At 42.4% G+C, this 19,865-nt stretch overlaps 1 long non-coding RNA gene across 1 annotated transcript; it reads left to right on the top strand.

The window, feature by feature from the left end:
• The first annotated feature begins 506 nt into the window (after positions 1 to 506).
• On the top strand, positions 507 to 4,182 carry LOC116548740. The gene is made up of 3 exons (XR_004267522.1): positions 507 to 529; positions 2,386 to 2,387; positions 4,072 to 4,182. It is a non-coding gene; the product is annotated as an uncharacterized LOC116548740 (long non-coding RNA).
• Positions 4,183 to 19,865: the final 15,683 nt, after the last annotated feature.

A 19,865-nucleotide genomic window follows, 5' to 3' on the forward strand; every position in this document is an offset into this window, starting at 1 on the left:
TGACAGATCGATAACAGTTTAATCCTCCACAAGACTGCTATCATTAATGATGTTGTGTAACAATAGAGATCTCTTTGCAAGGTGGCTGATCACCTACAGAATTGATATATCAAAAAAGGAAATAATTTCCATCTCAGCTTCATTTCTAATAGTAGGGGGTAGAGGGGAGAGTCTCAGGGAGCGGACTCTTTGAGCTGCTGTCAGAGGTCAGAGAGGCTGCAGGGAGGATGGCAGGGCTCCTAAATGGCTTTCTTGTTCCCACCCAGAGTGAATTCACTTCCCCCATGCCAAGCTCCAGTAAGGAACCTAACACGAGAAAAAGTAAGTTTAAGATCCTTTGAAAACCACCCCTTACTATCACTGATCATGTATTTTATCAGATGAGTCTTTGAATTAATTAAAAAATAAAAATAAAAAAAAACCTCTTCATGGAGCCTTGTTGCTTAAAGCCTTAAAGTATTAGGGTAGAAGCTTGAGATTGTTAACACTTCATTTTTCCTGTAGCATCTGTTATGGACTGATTGTGTGTGTCCCCTAAGAGTCGTAGGTTGAAACCTTAGGTCCCAATGCTGTGGTATTAGGAGATGGGGTGGGGTCTTTAGGAGGTGATTAGGTTATGAAAGTGGAACCCTCATGAATGGGATCAGTGCTCTTATAAAAAGAAACACAGAGGGTTCTCTCTCTCTCTTTTCCTTTCCCTCTCATTCTCTCCTCTCCACCAGATGAGGACACAAAGAGAAACTGCCATCTGCAAACCATGAAGCAGGCCCTCATCAGACACCGGATCTGTCTGTCCCTTGATCTTGGACCTCTGGAGGCTGGGAAGGATCCAGATTCAGATCCTTCCAAGCCTCCAAAACTGTAGAGTAAGAAACGAGTGTTTGCTGTTTTGGCCGGCCAGACTATGGTAATTTGTCATAGCAGCTCCAACTAAGACAACATCTACTGAGGCCTCTCTGTACCAACCCTAGATATTAAAGAATGAGTCCCAGTCTGACCCGGTAGGGGCTCCTCACAGTTTGACATCACCAGCTCTTTTGGAAGGTGTCAGGAATGTCTTGTTTTTCGAGGGGAGTATTAGTTCTTTAGATGAGTGGGAGTCAAGGATATTCCAGCCAGAAAGAACCACAAAAAGGGCATGCAAAAGGCTTGAGAGAGGAATTGTAAGTAGTCAGGTGCGACTAGAACTTGGATGGCTATGGATGAATGAAGGGAGCGGAGGCTGAGCCATTTAGGGCCGTAAATGCCCTTTTAAGGGATGTGGTCTTTGCCCTCCATGTGATGGAGCGTCATGAGCAGCAGAGTAACATAGCTTGGTGACGATTGTGAAATTTACTCTAACAGCACAGCGCATGGGAAGATGTATTTGAAAGAAAAGATGCTGAAGATGGGATGATACAGGAGACTCAGGATAGTCCAAGTAAGAGATGCTTAGATGGGATAGCAGTGAGAGTGGAGAAGAAAAAAATAGCTCCCAGAGAGCTTTGAGACATAGCTTCAACAAGACGCCAATGGGATATAGGAAAGAAGGACTGGATTTTCTCCTTGGACACATAGGTTCAGAACGGTGCCGCTAATACAGATGGGGAACTCAGCAGAAATCTAGATTCCGGCATGAGGGTATAACGGATCTGCTGCATTTGAGCATGCCAAGTTTGAGGAACTGTGGCCTATGTAGGTGGAGATGTCTGGTCTGGTAGCCGAGGAGAGAGTATGAGCATTTGGGCATCAGAGACCTGGTGCCTAAAGGGAGTTCAGGAAGCACGGATTTGATAGTCCTTGTTAGAGCTCTCTTGTACTTATCTGAACAGAGACAGTGGTTGAGTCCATCAGGTTCAGCAAATTCACTCAGGACTGAGTGTGCACTGAGACTGAACACAGGCTGAATACCAGGGTTAGAGACACCACTCTAAACTTGTGCATAGAAAGAGTCAGCAAAGGGCCACGCACAGTTGCTCATGCCTGTAATCCCAGTACTTTGGGAGGCCGAGCTGGACAGATCACGAGGTCAGGAGTTCGAGACCAGCCTGGCCAATATGGTGAAACCCCATCTCTACTAAAAATACGAAAACTAGTTGGGTGTGGTGGCATGCACCTATAATCCCAGCTACTTGGGAGGCTGAGGAAGGAGAATCGCTCGAACACGGGAGGTGGAGGTTGCAGTGAGCTATTATGCCACTGCACTCCAGCCTGGGTGGCAGAGAGAAATTCTCTCAAAAAAAAAAAAATAGAATAAAGAAAGAGGAGCAAAGGACAGCAAGTGAGAGGCCAGAGCCAGAGAGAATCAAGTTTTCATGAAAAAGAATGTGAGCGGCCATGTCACCTGCCAGTCAGGTCATGTCCATGGGATTTGGCAATGAGGAGGCTATCGATCATCCTGGCAAGTCGTTCTCTCTCTTGAGAGTCACAGGGTGGGAGGTGGGGTGCCTGGTAGGGTAGAGTGAGGGCACCGAGTACAAGAGCGGAATTGCACTGGGATGAGGAGAGAATAGAGGGTAAGAGCATGGAGACCACAAACAGAGACTTGCTTTTGAAGACCGTGATAGAAAGAAACAAATATCCACAAGGAGATACAAGATTATGGGAGGATTTTTTTTTAAGATGGAGAAAACCTGGACATGTGTATGAGCTACTGGGAGAGAACCAAGAGACAGAGAGAGGTCAGGGATGGAGGAAAAGACAAATCAGAGTGCAGGTGTGGCAGCTGGCCCTGTACTCCTGCCATAAACCCTCTGTGTGGGGAAGAAGTGGCCGGGCTGGGAAGAGAGTGGCCGAAGCTCTGGGTGACTCCTTCAGACTGGCTGTACACTTTGCACATGCGGATGCTCTTCTCCTGGTCACAAGGGCCCCTTCGTCCTCCCACCCTGATCGCCTCCAAACCTGATTCTGCATCCTCCAAGGCCCCTTAAGTGCCTTTCTGAAGACCTCCTAATTCCTCAGCTGTGAGTGATATGTCCCTTAACAGAACCTGGGCACTTCCTCTGTTTTTGCCGTCATGGGCCAACATGCTCTATCTTATATTGTTATTATGTGAAATCAGGGCAGAACCCCATTATTAGATGTTTAGCTCTTTGAGGAAAGGAACCTGGTCCTAAATAATTTCATGCCTCCCATATCCACCCACATAACCCAGAACAGTGTGTTACACATGCTAAGTATTCAATAACATTCTCTAAAAGGACAAATTCATGACCTGAAGCTAATTTTAATTTCCGGCTGGCTGCAATCACTTCTGGACCACTTCTTGCCATCATCAATTTCTATTTTCTAAAAATATAAATGATTTTCATTTTAGCTTGGATGAAATGTGTTGGAAAGATAAATCTACTGTAATTAGTCAGTTATAAAAATATTTAAATTATCTCTGCCACCCAAGGTAAGTTAAATAATATCATGGGGTACGTTTTCTTGATCTGTAAAGTAGAACTAATGATACTACCTACTGTATGAGGTTGTTTCCATCATTAAACGAGATATATACAGTGCTTAGCACAGGCCTGGCATATAGTGAATGCTTAATGAATAACAGACATTAATAATAATAGTTACTAGTCAGCGAGATAATCTCTGAGACCTATTCCAATTAAGTTCATAATTCTCTCTCCACTACTGCAGACAATTAAGAATGGACTTTAGTCTCTCCTTCCACCGCCCAAGATGCTGAAAGAAAAGAAGGCCAAGGGAAAGAAGGTGGCTCCGGTGCCTGCTGTTGTGAAGCAGCAGGAGGCCAAGAAAGTGGTGAATCCCCTGTTTGAGAAAAGCCCTAAGAATTTTGGCATTGGACAGGACATCCAGCCCAAAAGAAACCTCACCTGCTTTGTGAAATGGCCCTGCTGCTATATCAGGTTGCAGCGACAGAGAGCCATCCTCCATAAGCGGCTGAAAGTGCCCCCTGCAATTAACCAGTTTACCCAGGCCCTGGACCGCCAAACAGCTACTCAGCTGCTTAAGCTGGCCCACGAGTAGAGCCCAGAGACAAAGCAAGAGAAAAAGCAGAGGCTGTTGGCCCGGGCCAGGAAGAAAGCGGCTGGCAAAGGGATGTCCCCAGTAAGAGACCACCTGTCCTTCAAGCAGGAGTTAACACCGTCACTGCCTTGGTGGAGAACAAGAAAGCTCAGCTGGTGGTGATTGCACACGACGTGGATCCCATTGAGCTGGCTGTCTTCTTGCCTGCTCTGTGTCATAAAAGGGGAGTCCCTTACTGCATTATCAGAGGGAAGGCAAGACTGGGACGTCTAGTCCACAGGAAGACCTGCACCACCGTCGTCTTCACACAGGTTAACTCGGAAGACAAAGGCACTTTGGCTAAGCTGGTGGAAGCTATCAGGACCAATTACAAAGACAGATATGATGAGATCTGCCATCATTGGGGAGGCAATGTCCTGGGTCCCAAGTCTGTGGCTCACATTGCCTAGCTCGAATAGGCAAAGGGTAAAGAACTTGCCACGAAACCGGGTTAAATGTACACTGTTGAGTTTTCTGTACATAAAAATAATTAAAACAATACAAAATTTCCTTCAAAAAAGAATAGACTTTATACATAAAATATACATATATTGCCTAGGCATGGTGGCTCACTCCTGTAATCCCAACACTTTGGGAGACCGAGGCGGGCAGATCACCTGAGGTTGGGAGTTCAAGACCAGCCTGACGAGCATGCAGAAACCCCATCTCTACTGAAAATACAAAATTAGCCAGTCATAGTGGCACATGCTACTTGGGAGGCCGAAGCAGGAGAATCGCTTAAACCCAGGAGGCAGAGGTTGCGGTGAGCCGAGATAATGCCATTGCACTCCAGCCTGGGCAACAAGAGTGAAATTCCATCTCAAAAAAAAAAATATATATATATATATATATATATATATATATATATACGCACATATTTAAGAGTACACCATAGTCACAAGAGTAGGATTAATTCTGCATTTAAAGTTTTTTGTTTTTTGAGATAGGGTCTTGCTTTGTCACCCAGAGCTGCAGTGCAGTGGCACAATCACAGCTCACTGCATTCTGGAACTCCAGGGCTCAAGTAATTCTCCCACCTCAGCCTCTCAGGTAGCTCGGACCACAGACACGTGCCACTGTGCCCGCTTAATGTTTGCATTTTTTGTAGAGATGGATTTTCTCCATGTTGCCGAGGCTGGTCTCTAACTCCCAGGCTCAGGTAATCCTCCCACCTTAGCCTCCCAAAGTGTTGGGACCACAGGCAGGAGCCACTGCACCCAGTCCCTACATTTAAAATTTAAAGTAGGAGGAAAAAAAAAAAAAAAACCAACTCAGAACTTGAAGCAAACTGAGAACACAGCACTTCCATGCTCCTCTCTGTAAACATTTTTAATGTGATCAGTGGCTATGACAGCTCATTCATTTCTTCATTCCACAAATATGTTTTGAGCACTTACGACATGCAAGTTTCTCTGGAAGAAGCCACGGGGGAATACAAGGATGAATACAACCCAGGCTTTGCTCTGAGGCAGTCTGAGGTGGGAGGAAGATAAATCAGTACACACAAAGCCCAGCATTACGAGATATGACAAGGCACGGAAGAAGACAAGCTGCAGGAAGGAAAGCCTTCAGGAAGAAGGGGAGGGGCTAATACCATTACCTTGCACCGGACACATTGATTTAGAAACAAAAGCCTTAAGACCTCGCCTTTTGGAAGAAACATGCTCTTTGTATGAGCCTCCTTCACTCCTTATCTCAAATTCTTCACAAAGGCGAGGAAAGGGGCCGACTTGTCAGCATTAAGCACCCAGTGGGGCATCAGTAGACCAGTTCCACAGGGATTTCTATTATTAAGGCAGCTGGATTATCCTGCCCTCAGGGGCAAAGCAATTTCTATAGGAAGGGTTGGTGGTGAATCTTTTTTTTTTTCTCTTTTTAAGACCTCAGAAGAGCTAACAGAATCAAAATTCTCTGTCTGAAAGAGAGATCATTTTTGGCAGTCTGTGGAAGCCCAAGTCCTCCTTCAGTTCAGGTGTCTGGCTGGCTCCCCATCATCGGGAAAGCAGCCTCATGCTGCACAGAAAATATACTCCTCGAAAACTGAGCATTGTTTTAAAAATAGAATTTCCAAGCCATTTGCAATTTGTAAAATAGACTTGAGCTCTTTTGGAGAGGGGAAAGTGACCAAACTGTTGACACTCTAATTAATACACGGATCAGCAGACATCAGCCTGTTGGTTTATCAGGTGGCTTGTCCCTTCTGCCTATGACAGGTTTCTGGGAGGGAAGCAGGTGGTGGCAGTGACTGGGGGCCACTTGTGGAGTCTATTGGCCAGTTATTTACAGATCGTATGCAGGAGTATTTCATGAATAACCTGACGAATATGCCTTTGAAAGTTTTAGTGCAAGAGGTTGTCCCACACTTTAAAAAATGTTCTTTGTTTTAAAATGTCTCTAAACTTGCTAGATACTGATAACAATTTTAATTGTTTATGTCAATATCAATATTTGGTGTCCTTAATGGAAACTTTAGAGCATAATGAAGACTATTTGCAGATATATTTGGTTTTTAATTAATATAAAATTAAAGAAACACATTTTAATTAATTCTAAAACCTAGTTTTCTTAAACCTTAAAGTTCAACATAGAAATCTTATTACTCCATTTATAAATTGAGTAAAGTTTAAACTCAATTTCAAGGAAATTAAAGCTCTGTCAACTAAAGCTGCAGGAACTAACTTTCCCAACCACTTTCATTTACATATTGAGTTAATTAAATTCCGTTAAAAATTTCAAACTGCATTTACATACTTAATATACTGGATCTTTTTTAGCACTTCAAATGCTTCTACCAAACAAAATGTTCTCAAATACATGAGTCTAGCAAAATGTAACTAGAGTAATGGTTTACAGCCTTAATCAAAAGGTGTTTAAAGGCATCCTTATGCCTTTCAACTAAAAACTACAAATTAGACTGTTTAAATTGGGATCATAATTCCCTAAAAGGTCAAATTGTCCTTACAAATATTTGAAATATCAAACAAACATATATTATCCTCAAGATCATAAAAATATCCTCCTGACTTTACAAAAATGCTAACCCTATAGGTCTGATTTACTTCCCTACCGCTCTACTTTAAACCTTAACAAAATTAAAAGACTGATTAAGAAAATAGCTACACCACCCCAACAAAAGGAGGTCACTACTTTAGTGGAACAAGGGTTCATATTGCCCAGAGGTTTAGCTGAGGTATAAGATTTGATATTCTCCATGGTGTTGGCCTGCAACATTCTGAACTCTTTTTGTAGTTGCCACAGCAACAATGACTCCAAGTCCGTGCCCTTTAGACACCACGGGTTCTTCCTGGTTTCAAGATACAACCTCACCTGGTCTATCTACAACCCACACCCTGCACCAGTTTGCTTACCACTTTATTTGCAAGAATAAAGAATTTTTATGCTTGATTTCATTCTTAATGCTTTTCTTTTTATTCCATTCTGACTCATAAATATCTAAATGACATTCTTTTTTTTTTTTTTTTTTTTTTTGAGACGGAGTTTCGCTCTTGTTACCCAGGCTGGAGTGCAATGGCACGATCTCGGCTCACCGCAACCTCCGTCTCCTGGGTTCAGGCAATTCTCCTGCCTCAGCCTCCTGAGTAGCTGGGATTACAGGCACGTGCCACCATGCCCAGCTAATTTTTTGTATTTTTAGTAGAGACGGGGTTTCACCATGTTGACCAGGATGGTCTCGATCTCTTGACCTTGTGATCCACCCACCTCGGCCTCCCAAAGTGCTGGGATTACAGGCTTGAGCCACCGCGCCCGGCCTCTAAATGACATTCTATACAATTCCGCATATCTCTCGTCACTGCTCAAAGTGATGGCCTCAAACCAAGCTGGTCCCCTACACATGACCCGCTCTGTCTCACATGAGAGAAGGTTGACACATGTTCTCTTCCTTTTCCCATGAGGTCCATCTCATGTGTAAGTCTCTTTGTTTGTTCCAAAAGGGACTGACCGAAGTTCAGACACAGTAGATCAAGTGAGGTATGGAAAGGAGCTCTCCTCATAAGACTGCCTCTCAAACTGTAAGGCACATTCGTACCACTGAGATTTCATTCAAGCACAGATTCTGATGCAGTAGGCCTGGCCTGAGGCCCAAGAGTCTTCCTTTTGAAGCACCCTGTGGTGACCCCAATCTGTTGGGTCTTCAGACCACACACCAAATAGCAAGACTGCAAAGTTGATGGTATGTGAGCTGTAGGGTCAACCTAGCACCTCGTTTCTATAAATCATGCACAGCAGCCATCTTGTTTCCCTTCACTAAAGTCCTTCCGTATCTTTTGTCAATCATTGGTCCCCAGCTCACATTAAAAAAAAAAAAAAAAAAAATTATTGGTATAAAATACACATAACATGAAATTAACCATTTTATTTATTTATCTTATAATTTCAACTTTTAGATACAGGGGGCGTAAGTCCAGGTTTGTTAAATGGGTATATTGCATGATGCTGTGTTTGGGGTACAGATCCATCCCATCACCCTGGTACTAAGCATAGTACCCAATAGGTACCTGATAGGTACACTCCTCTCCTTCTCTTCCCTCCAGTAGTCCACAGGGTCTATTGTTCCCAGCTTTATCTCAATGAGTATCCAATGTTTAGCTCCCACTTATAAGTGAGAACAGGAGGTATTTGGTTTTCCGTTCCTGCATCAATTTACCTGAGATTATGGCCTCCAGCTGCATCCATGTTCCTGCAGAGGACATGATTTTTTCTTTCTAATGGCTGCATAGTATTCTGTGGTGCATGTGTACCACATTTTCTTTATCTAGTCCACTGCTGTTGGGCACTTAGGTTGATTCCAAGTCTTTACTACTGTGAATAGAGCTGTAATGGACATACAAATGTCTTTTTGGTAGAATGATTTGTTTTCTTTGGAGCATATTTCCAGTAATGGGATTGCTGGGTTGAATGGTAGCTCTGTTTTAAGTTCTTTGTGAAATCTTCAAATTGCTTTCCACAGTGGCTGAATTAATTTATATTCTTACCAACAATGTGTAAGTGTTCCCTTTTCTTCACAGCCTCACCAGCATCTGTTATTATGACTTTTTAATAATAGCTATTCTCTGTAGTGCGCCCAGATTGTGACACTGCACTCCAGCCTGTATGAAAAGAACCTGACTCAGAAAAAAAATAAATAAATAATAATAATGGCCATTCTGACTGCAGTGAGATAGTATCTTATTGTGATTTTGATTTCTCAACTCATTTTTTCACATATATTCTCCCTCTCTCTCTCTCTTTCTCTCTCTCTCACACACACACACACACACACACACAGCAGGTCCTTTTCCTAACCCTTTCAAACCTGCCAGTGAGACTCTAATGATTTAGTCACTTGAAAAGTACTCTCTATGCAGATTTGAATGGAAGACTATAGAGAAAGAACACTAGGATAATGATACGGGGGTTTGGCTGTGTCCCCACCCAAATCTCATCTCAAATGGCAGTTCCCATAATCCCCACATATCATGGAAGGGACCCAGTGTGAGGTAATTGAATTATGGGGGCGGTTATCTCCAGGCTGTTCTCATGATAGTGAGTTCTCATGAGATCTGATGGCTTTATAAGGGGATTTTCCCCACCTTCCCTCAGCACTTCTCCTACCTGTGGTCATGTGAAGAAGAATGTGCTTACTTCCCCTTCCATCCAGATTGTAAGCTTCCTAAGGCCTCTCCACCCCTGCAGAATTGTGAGTCAATTAAATTTATTTTCTTTATAAATTACCAGTCTCTGGTATGTCTTTACCAGCAACATGAGAACAGACTAATACATATACTAAACACAATCTTCAGCTATGTATTAATAATAATGACCACTTATTATGTGCTGATTACAGGTTTGTCACAAGAAGTATTTATCTCATATAATCCTATGAAAAGGGTATCATTGTCACCTTTTAAAGGAAGAGGAAACTGAGGTTCAAAAAGTTTAAGTAAAGTAACTTGTTTCAGGTCAAAGTGTTAGTACATGATAGAGTGTGGCAGATGTCCACACCTCTTTGAACCTTATCCCACCAGGCTGACCTTGTGAGTAGCTTTAACTGACAGAATGTAGCAGAAAAGATTTCCAAATTGACCTCAGAAAGCCTTGCAGCTTCTGCTCTTGCCTTTTGATCCCTTCTATCTCATGAACAAAATGAGGCTCACCTCCTTGAGGATGAGAGACTTTACAGAGAGAGAGAGGCCCGGTTATCCCACTGTTCCAGCCAAACCAGACATATGAGGCCAGTGAAGCTATGTGCGGCCAACCATCCTTCAGCCTATTTCAAGATAACTGCGGACATGTGAGTGAGCCCAGATAAGCATCCTAGGCCGAGCCCTGCCTAAATCGCCTATGCATCGTGGCAAATAAATAGTTATTGTTTTGACCCACTAAGTTACAGGATGGTTTATTATGGAACAATAGACAACTGAGCTAAAATTTGAATTCTAAGGAAGCCTGGCTCTAAAACTTTTCTGAGCCCAAAGCCATGATCCATCATACCCTAACTTGTGGTCCATAACTGATTTAGGTCCTGCTTGTTCCTCTCTGAGTTTTAGCTCTAGATCTGGTATGATCCGTATGTCACTTCTGATTTTTCTGTGCCTCCAACCCCATCACCACCCTTGGGCTGACTGTCTTACCTTTCTTGTCTTTGGGCTCCAGTCCCTCTTCAAGATTGCCCTATCTGTCCTTTTTTGAGCTGTGTGCCTGGTAATCTGTTTGTGAGGGATCATCTTCTGGTCCTGTTTGGGCTCTCTAGGAGACTGTTTATTAAATTTTACTGTGTTTACACATCTAAGGATTTTGTTAAAATGCACATTCTGGTTTAGGTGGTCTGGAGTAGGACCTGAGATTCTTCATTTTAAATAGGCTCCCAGGTGATACTGACATTACTTGCCAAAGGATCACACTTTGAGTAGCAAGGCTTTAGGCTACTCTGCAAAGCAACTACTTCACTGCTCCCTCATTCACATAAGTAACAGTCATAGCTGATGGGGGTCGTGACTGGACTCTTCAGTCAGAGAGGGAGTCTCAGCGGTGCATTTATCAGTGACCTTCACTCTTGCATACTCGCCAGTTTAACTCAGGGAACAATGTAAAATGGAGGGAAATATAAAAGATAAAGATTCCATTTTCAAAGCATTCATTCAATAATACAACAAATATTTACCAATCATCAATGTCAAACCACTATGTGGAAGTATCTAGGTAGGAAACCTCAGGACATCCTCTTCTGAGGGCCTGGATCTCCTAAGAAAATACCATTTTATAATGAAACGTCCTTTCTCTAGTCACCTCACAGTCCACTGAACTAATGAGCTGAACTCTATGAGCTTTTAATATAATGTTGACTGAAGCAATTTGTTTGTAATGCAGCAGTTTGACTTTGGGAACCAGTGTTACATTTGAAATGTAACAGTATGGTTAGTGTTTAGCTATCTGTACATAGGTGAATGCTCTATCTTGAAAAGTATATGCCTGGGCAGTCTAAGTCCTTTCTTAAGAATCAGGGATACACATAGGTAGCCCTGTAAATAGGCTAAATAGGTGACTTACTTAATTTGAATCCCTCCGTTCTTTGCTTAGAGAGTCCACCCCTGAAAGAGAATGTCCTGGAGCTCTCTAGATAAATACCACCATGTACTGTTTGGCATAGATATCTTGTGCATATTTGTTGTATTATCAAATGAATGCCTCAGAATCTTTGTCTTTTATCTTTTTTCTCCTTTTACCTGCTAAGTCCTTCTAAGAAGTGCTGTCTCAGCCCTGACTAGATGAACGACTCAGTTTCCCTAGGGACCAATCAGATACAAGAACCACTCCACCTTCCCCTACATCAACACACATGCCTGTACCTGGAATGGTGAGCAACTGTCATTCTTAACTTCTCTCTCCTGCCAGTAATCTACCTTTTTTCTTTTCTTCTAGACCTCACAAGGAGAGGGATGAGAGCTTGCTTTGTTTTACCCAGTCCTGGGTTTGCAGTGCAAAGACCTACCTCTGGAATGATACACTTCATCGTTAATTAGTCTAACCCAGATAGGCTCCAGAGAAGCAATGTGGTATGAGACAGACAGGGTCCCTTCCCTCCGGATGGTCCCGTGAGAGATGGAGACAAGCTGTCAGGCACTGCAGGCATGGCTACTACAATGGGGGAACAACGGTGTTACTCTGAACATTTAGGAAGGCACCCACTCTTGTTTTGGGAATGGGATTGGGGTGCGGACAGGAAAGGCTTCCCTAAGAAGTTAACACTTAAGGTGGATATTAAAGAATAAATAACAGTTAGCTGGGCAAAAAGGAAAGAAAGGGTGGTAAGAGACCATCCTGAAAGAGAAAAGCCATTGTGTAAAATAATTTGAAGAACAAGTCATTCATCCAAGTGGCAATGGTAATTTGAGATATGCAAAACATCCTGTTTCTTAGTGTTTGGGGTTTTGCTCCACACTTTACAGTTGTGCCTACTTGTAGAAAGTTAATTTCATAGCGGAAAGCTTCCTTGAGGCATATGTAATAATTGGACAAAGCTTGGCTGACATTTACCTTTGCTGCATCTACAAAGAAAGAATTTGCTGAGATAACTAATAGAGCAGCCAAAAGCAGATGCACCTAATCTACTTCAAGGACATTACTTTCTTCCCCCAGCATTTTGTAAGCACACTATATGCAAATGATATTGTGCATAAAATTAAAAATCAACCTCATCTAGTCATCAAAACAAGTTGCGGCTTAACATCTTCCAGGAAACAGCCACTATAAAAGTACATTTGAATTTAATTACACAATTCAGCTTTTTAAAAGTACTTTCCTTGTAACTTTGTATTAAGTTATATTAAGTTAACCTGACCTTATTCTAATTTATCTGACCTTTAAGCTTTCATCAAATTTGATAGATGCTGAATTGCCTGTGACTGACTTATGTTTTTTGTTAGCTATGAATATGAAAAAGTTTCCAAATTCTTCTGTTAGTATTGAGTTAAACAGGACTACAATAATCAATCAAAATAAGCTCATTTATTAATACAAGTTGAGTATCCCTTTTCCCAAATATATAGGATCAGAAGAGTTTTGCATTTGGGATTTTTTTTTTCCCATTTATTTATTTTATTGCATTTTAGGTTTTGGGGTACATGTGAAGAACATGCAAAATTGTTGCATAGGAACACACGTGGCTGTGTGATTTGCTGCCTTCCTCCCCATCACCTACATCTGGCATTTCTCCCCTTGCTATCTCTCCCCAGCTTCCCACCCCCCACCGTCCCTCCCCTATTTCCCCCCAACTCACCCCAGTGTGTAGTGCTCCCCTCCCTGTGTCCATGTGTTCTCATTGTTTAACACCCGCCTATGAGTGAGAACATGCGGTGTTTGATCTTCTGGTCTTCTGTCAGTTTGCTGAGAATGATGGTTTCCAGGTTCATCCATGTCCCTACAAAGGACCCAAACTCATCGTTTTTGATGGCTGCATAATATTCCATGGTGTATGCATTTGGGATTTTTAGGGATTTTGGAATCTTTGCATATACATAATGAGATATGGGACCCAAGACTAAACACAAAATGCACTTATGCTTTGTATATACCTTATTCCCACATCCTGGAGGTCATTTAATACACTATTTTAGTAATTTTGCACATGAAACAAAGTTGCGTACACTGAATCATCAGAAGGCAAAGGTGTCATTATCTCAGCCATTCATGGACAATCTTGTGGTTGTTTGGTATCATCCTCATTCCTGACTCTGAATTTATGTGCTACAAATTAACAGTCATTTTCACGAATTCACACATTAAGCACTTAAGTAAAAAATATAACATCCCATGAATACAATTACAAAATAGTATGTTCAGGGTAACTCAGCAGCACGGTGGTATCACTAGAACACCTGCTTCAGCTGCTAAACAACAGTAGCAACAAACAACAGCAGGCTTTCAGCCTCCACCTATGATGCCATGTTTGGATTAAAAGGTTACTATCCACTGCATTTTACTTTTTTTAGGTGAGAAGAAACATCAGAAGCAGTTGAAGGACCAGGAACTGGGTCTTCTAGGGACTAGGAGGCATTCTGCTGGATGGCTTTTAAAAGTATTTCCTCTAGACTCTTCTGCCTCATTAACAATGGTGGTTGTCTCAGAAGTCTCTTTGATTTCATAAACTGTCATGATTTCTCATTCTTTTATGAATGCACACTGCTCTAGTCCTTCAATAAGCCCATCACACATTTTTGCTGCACTGTCTATAGGCACTTTTTCTGTAGTGTTAACAACATCAAATTCATGACTATTATGACAATTACCTTGATTCAGAACCATTTTGGTTATTCCACTATCAGGCGGTGAATGAACAACTGGAGGCTCATTATGGATGTTAAAAACTTCTTCAGGCTGGGCACAGTGGTTCACACCTGTCTTCCCAGCACTTTGGGAGGCCGAGGAGGATGGATAGCTTGAGCCTAGGACTTACAGACCAGCCTAGACAATATGGAGAAACTCCATCTCTACCAAAAATACAAAAATTACTTGGGTGTAGTGGTGTGCACCTGTAGTCCCAGATACTTGGGAGGCTCAGGTGGGAGAATGGCTTGAGCCCAGGAGTTTGCTGCTGCAGTGAGCCATGATCTTGCCACTGCACTCCAGCCTGGGCAACATAATGAGACCATCTCAAAAACAAAACAAAAACAAAACAAAACTTCTTCAATAGGCCAGGTGCGGTGGCTCACACCTGTAATCCCAGCACTTTGGGAAGCCGAGGTGGGAGGATCACTTGAGGTCAGGAGTTTGAGATCAGCCTGGCCAACATGGTGAAACCCCATCTCTACTAAATATACCAAAAAAAATTAGCCAGGCATAGTGGTGTGCGCCTACAGTCCTAGCTGCTTGGGAGGCTGAGGCATGAGAATGGCTCGAGCCGGGGATGCGTAGGTTGCAGTGAGCCAAAATCAGCGTGGAAAACTGAGCAAGACTCCGTCTCAAAAACCCCCAAAAAAGGCTGGGCGTGGTGGCTCATGCCTGTAATCCCAGCACTTCGGGAGGCAGAGCCAGGCGGATCACAAGGTAAGGAGTTCGAGACCAGCCTGGCCAATATGGTGAAACCTTATCTCTACTAAAAATATAAAAATTAGCCGGGCATGGTGGCAGGCACCTGTAGTCCCAGCTACTCGGAAGACTGAGGCAGGAGAATCACTTGAACCTGGGAGGAGGAGGTTGTAGTGATCTGAGATCACGCCACTGCACTCCAGCCTGGGTCACAGAGTGAGACTCCATCTCAAAAAAACAAAAACAAAAAAACCCTAAAAAACAAAAAACTTCTTTAATGTAAGAAGAAAGTAAAAAACTTCTTCCAGTTTACTGATGGACTACATAGGTATATTTTTTTGCATATGTAAGAAAGCCAGACATCATTTTTTTCTCACTTGACATATAGGGTTGTTCAAACTTGCCACCTTGCTCATCATCATCACTGAACACAGTTTCAGGCCAGAAGTTGTGCCAGACATGCCCAACTGTGTGTTTAGTTATTGTGTTCCAAGCACTGGCAATAGCATATACGGTATCCTTCAGGCTAAACTTCTTTTGAAAACTTTCCACACCCACACCTCTGTTCACTGTTGCTAGCGTGCTGTTCAAAAAGCGTATTGATCTAAGGATAGCATGGTCATACGGCTAACTTAATAAAGTTATCTTTGTGAGAAAGTATATAACATACACATTATTTTTGCTGAGGATCTCAGGTGAAGGATGAGCAGCACGGTTGTCAAGGCATAACACGATCTTTCAGTGGATATCCAGTTCAGCTTTTCTGCAGTGCGTGTGAACCACTGGTACTAAATATTTGAGAAACTGCCAGAAAAAATGTCCCTGGTGATCCATGCCTTTCTGTTATCCTAATAATGGACTAGCAAGAAATTCACTCCTTGTAAACAGCAAGTATGCATGTTTTGCCTATCACAGCAAGTTTACGCTCTGCAGTGCTGCTGCATTCGCATATCCCAGCACAGTTATTCTGTCCTTGGTATCCTGAATTCCTATAGGAGCTGTCTCATCAGCTGTAGTCATAGTCTTTCTGGGGTAACGATGCCAAAACAGAAATGTTTCATCAGCATTATAGACTTGTTCTGGGATAAGACTCTCATCAGCAATGACCTTGTCAAACTGATAAACTTTTATTTATTTTATTTTATTTTTCAAGGGTCAGGGTCTCACTCTATCACCCAGGTAGGAGTGCAGTGTAGTGGCATGATCATAACTCACTGTAGCCTCAAATTCCTGGGCTCAAGTGGTCCTCCAGCCTTAGTTTCTGGAGTATATAGGACTACAGGCATGAACCACCACCCAGCTAATTATTTTTATTTTTTTGTGGCAATAGGATCTCCCTATTTTGCCCAGGCTGGTCTTAAACTCTTGGGCTCAAGTAATCTTCCCGCCTCAGCATCCCAAAAAGCTGGGATTACAGGCATGTGCCACTAAACCCAGCTGATTCTGACAAATTCGTCAATGAATTGCTCAGTTGCTTTATGATCAATAAAAGCTTTATCACCACAAATCTTTAAAAATTTCATACCATGTCTATTCCTAAATTTCTGCAACCAGCCGATTGACTAATCATAGTTCTCTTCCATTTTCAATTCACTGTGACCGGTCTTTGCTTGTTTCATGATCTGCAAACTACGAAGTGGAATGTGTTTGTTCACTGCAACACTGACAAGCCCACTCTTTCAATACATGATGGAAGTCTTCATTTTTAGCTTTATGCAGTGTTTTTCTATTTTTAATTCTATTCATCACTTTCAGCACAGAACCTCAGCAGTCCTGTTTCTTCATATCATATAGGGTGGTCATTCTAACACCCTACTGCAGTAATATGTTTCACACTTATACCACTGTCCAGTTTGTCCAATAGCTTGACTCTGTGCTATAGATAAATATAAATGCTTCCTCTTTTTCTTATCACTGTTACCCAATAGGTGTATCTGCAGGGCTTTTTGATGTTTTCAACAATATATTTACAGAGAATAAGCAAAAAATATAGTAAGTCTTGACCCCACATGGGGCATCATGGGGAACCTGCTATTGGCATGTCTGGCATGCATACATTCCATGTTATCACCTTTTGTGGGTGTGCTTGCCTGAAAGAATTTGGGCATGCCTAGAAAAGATACATCACAGTTAAAGGGCCTGGGAGGGTGTTTCTTTGCTTGGGGACACTGAATGGTGTGCTGTGCACCTGTATTTTGACTTCGACTCATCACATGAGGTCAGATGTGAAGTTTCTCACTTGTGGTGTTGTGTCAGCACTCAGCAAAGCTTCAGATTTTCGAGCATTTTGGATTGGGGGTTTTCATATTAAGGATGCTCGACTGTATAAAATATAGGCTCAGCCTCTTTATTTTCTTAAGGAGAATTGAATCCAGTGAAGGGTATCAAGGAATCATAAAATGTTGAGCAGGAAAGTAGTTCAGAAATTTCCAAACTCAAAGTCCTTTAGAGAGATGAAGTAGTTCCCCTAGGTTCATAATGCTTATGAAAATGTCAGTACAGGTTCACCTTCTCTTGTTTGCAGTTCTGAAATCTCAAAGTCAAAATCTTAAAATCCAAAGTTTTGTTTTTTACAAACTTAGTGCCTAAACTTATACAGCAAAACATGTCCCATACAGACATGAGGCTATACATCCTACTTAACATGAATATTCATACATTTTCCTGAAGACATGCTGATGTGCCTGATTATGGAAAACCTTACAAGATCTCTGTGGAGTTGTATATACACCATGAAGCCTTTCTACAGTCTGAAGAATTCTGGATTACAAAACAAATCTGGTCTCAAGGGTTCTGGATAAAAAGTTTTATGAACCCAATAATAGTCATTAGTTATTGAGCATTTGCTTTGCACCACATACTGCCCTAAAATGTTAGATGCATTTTCCTGACTTTGATTTGACACATTCCACTCGCACCTCACCTGCTATCTTTCCAGCTCACTAATTCTATTACCTCAATTCCAACCATGGGTCTCTCCACCACTGGTCCTTCTCTCACTTTTCACTTGAGGTCCTATCTTCTCTCTGTATTTACCTGACTTAAACTCTCTGGTCAATTATTATGTTGTAAATACTCACTTCAGAACCCCTCAAATCCTTTGCCCTTCTCTGGCTTTGTCTTACTTGCTTAGCAAAACCATAACCCTGGTGAAATCCACCTATTTCCCTGTACTGGAATGGTTGAATGTCTGGTGAAATCTTAACCATGCTGACTGATCTTTCCAGTTCATAATCATTAACCCTTAACTGTGCCCTTAATGCTGTCTGGCACTCACAGCAGATTCCCTTCATCCATTCACTCTCCTGTTCTCCTAGAGAACAAGCTCACGCTTCCTTCTTCCCCTCAAGAATACTCCTTTCCCCACTTATTCTTAGGTGATTACTATGCTACCTACTTCTCTAAGAAATGTGAGAGAAACAGAAGAAAACCTCCACAGACTGCCACAGCCACACCCTCCTACCAGCCACTGCAGCCACACCCTCCACCTTCCTGCCTGGTCCATATGAAAACTCCCCATGAGGCCCAAGAGCCAATCCCTCTCACCTACTCAACCTCATCCCTCTAGCAACTTTTTCTCCTCTTTCCTGCTTCCTTAATTTTTACCCCATCATTCACAGAGTTGGATCACCAGCACACAAGCCTGCCTTTATTTCTCTCATAGCCACCCACCCACACCAGCAATCTGCTAAAGGATTACTCAGGTGGGCTCCCCCATTCACACCAAGCTCTGACAAGAGATGGCCTCAAGGTCCTATACAACCTGATCTGCAGTTATTTCACTTCTGCCTCTCCAACCACTCTGGCTCCTTTGATCTTTGCTGTCAAACATGCCTGGCATATGCTCCTGTCCTCTGGCCTTTGTACTGGCTGTTCCCTTTGCCTTGAGCCTGCTGTCTCTTGATATCCGCATGGCTTACTCCCTCACCAGCTTCACATCTTTGCTCACGTTATTTTCTCAATGGAGGCTACCCTGCTTCCTCTACATAAAATTGCAACCCCTACCAAGCTCCCATATCCCCCAACCCTGCCTTTGGAACCCTTACCCTATACTGCTATTTTCTTAGCATACAGAACTTCTAACATAATAATTTTCTTATAATTATGGTGTTTTGTTTGCTTCCCATCTCCCTCCCCTCATTAGACTGTACATGTCGCAAAGACAAGCATCTGTATTCTGTTCACTGACATATCCCAAACACCTAGAACAATCCCTGACACATAGTAGGCATTCAGTCCATGCTGAATGAATGGCAGAGCTTAAATTTCACAAAATCTCATGTGTTAGGTTTTATATTATCTTTAGTTTACATATGAAGAAACTGGCTGAGATAAGTTTTAAAAATAGGCCCATGGTCAAGTCACAGGAAAGGGAGACAGCCAGGGGCCCAGTCTTCCTGATCGCACAGTCTACTTGCTAAATGGCCAGGCCATGTGGTCTCCCTACATTGTGCCTGCCTCAGGGGTTGGAATAAACATGGTGAACTGCATCCCCCATCAATAAACCATCATCAAATGCCACAGCATTTTATTGGGTCCTTTTGGGGTGGCAGCTTGGTAGTTTTGATCTAACATCAAATGCTACTTAATTTACTTCCTTACCCAAGAAGACAACAGGCCCAAAAACTCATCTATTCCCAGCCAAAGAGGTTGCTTTCAGTCAAGCATCCACTTTTTTTTTTTTTTTTTGAGACAGAGTTTCACTCTGTCACCCAGGCTGGACTGCAGTGGCACAATCTCAGCTCACTGCAACCTCTGCCTCAGGCTCCAGAGTAGCTGGGATTACAGAAGTGTGCCATCATGCCTGGCTAATTTTTGTATTTTTAGTAGAGATG

The sequence above is a fragment of the Sapajus apella genome, unplaced genomic scaffold (assembly GCF_009761245.1).
Source record: "Sapajus apella isolate SASKATOON/1434 unplaced genomic scaffold, GSC_monkey_1.0 scaffold5, whole genome shotgun sequence".
Lineage (NCBI taxonomy): Eukaryota > Metazoa > Chordata > Mammalia > Primates > Cebidae > Sapajus > Sapajus apella.